Below are 1679 nucleotides of genomic sequence, written 5' to 3'. Positions count from 1 at the left end.
TTTTCTTTACTGGAGTTCCTATAGTAAGTACTATAAGACAAAACATGCATATTTATACATTCACATATTAGTTATATATGTGTATATATGTGTGTATGTGTGAATAAAAGGAATAAATAAAACTGTCAATTTTATAGAACATGGTTATATACATAAAACATGCCTAAATATATATAGACAAATATGGAAATATGAGAGTGCATTTAGCAAAATCATTTTTTAGAAATCAACATAAAATGTATATTTATATAATTAGCAATAGACAAAATACTATTTTCAATGACATCAAAACATCAAATACCTATGTTCGCTTCAGCAGCACATATACTAAAACTGGAATGATACAGAGAAGACTAGCATGGCCCCTGCACAAGGATAACATGCAAATTCATGAAGCACTCTATATTTTTGGGACATCTCCATAATTTTCAACTTACAAATTTTTTAAGGCATTTCTGCATTTTTACATGTATGTGACTTGATTGGTGTTATTAATGTTTTTTGTAAATATTTGCTATGTTTTTTTTTATTTCACTTAATTCTAACAATTTTTTTTTATTTTATTTTTTTATTTTTATGATAGTCACACAGAGAGAGAGAGAGGCAGAGACACAGGCAGAGGGAGAAGCAGGCTCCATGCACCGGGAGCCTGATATGGGATTCGATCCCGGGTCTCCAGGATCGCGCCCTGGGCCAAAGGCAGGCGCCAAACCGCTGCGCCACCCAGGGATCCCAATTCTAACAATTTTTTACTTTAATAAAATGTTCTAAACATTGAAAAAAATTAAATACCTGCAATTCAATCTACAAAGTGCTTTCAACATTTCCATATAAATAATTAGAAGAACTTTTACAATAAATTAAACATTTTTTAATAGAGGGCTATGCCATGATCATGGATAATAGGTAAAATATTTAAAAATATAAAAACACTAAATTGGGGCAGCCCGGGTGGCTCAGCAGTTTAGTGCTGCCTTCAGCCCAGTGCCTGATCCTGGGGACCTGGGATCGAGTCCCACGTCGGGCTCCCTGCATGGATCCTTCTTCTCCCTCTACCTGTGTCTCTGCCTCTCTCTGTCTCTCTCTGTCTCTCTCTCTCTTTGTGTCTCTCATGAATAAATAAATAAAATCTTTAAAGAAAACACTAAATTGACCTATACATTCCATGGAATCCCAGCATATATGTGGGTGTGCATAAATTTATATACTGATTCTAAAATTTGTATGGAAATCCAAAAGACCAAAAACACCAAGACAACCTTGGAGTGGAGGGACAAATTTAGAACACTTACACTAGCAGACATCAGGTCTTATTATAAAGTTCCAAAACTTGAGATTGAAAGGTATTGACATATTGTTAAGCAGTAAGCTGAAAAGAACAAAATGGAGTGCAGAACCAGACCACATACACAGTCACCTGACTTATACAATGAGGAAAATACAAATACCATGAGCTACAAACCTAGGTAGAATAGTAACTACAAATCATGACACAAAGGTAAAAACTGAGGAGGCCACTTTTAGGCAACACACCTGAGCAATGGAAACTTGATCAAGGCCAAAGGGCCCACACCACTGAGATGAATGCAAACAGGCTCTTTAAGTCACCCACCTCAAAATAACCAGAGATTCTAACCAATCAGAGGGCTATACTTACAACCAGTCACAGTCACCAAAAA

General features: G+C 35.7%; 1 non-coding gene across 1 annotated transcript; it reads left to right on the top strand.

Moving 5' to 3' along the window:
• The first annotated feature begins 305 nt into the window (after positions 1–305).
• Positions 306–410, top strand: LOC129507420 (U6 spliceosomal RNA). The gene has a single exon (XR_008663991.1). It is a non-coding gene; the product is annotated as a U6 spliceosomal RNA (small nuclear RNA).
• The last annotated feature ends 1269 nt before the right edge of the window (positions 411–1679 follow it).

The sequence above is a fragment of the Nyctereutes procyonoides genome, unplaced genomic scaffold, assembly GCF_905146905.1.
Source record: "Nyctereutes procyonoides isolate TBG_1078 unplaced genomic scaffold, NYPRO_anot_genome, whole genome shotgun sequence".
NCBI classification, from domain to species: Eukaryota; Metazoa; Chordata; class Mammalia; order Carnivora; family Canidae; genus Nyctereutes; species Nyctereutes procyonoides.
The sequence above is the reverse complement of the archived record's forward strand: the minus strand, read 5'-3'. Positions and strand labels throughout refer to the sequence as shown.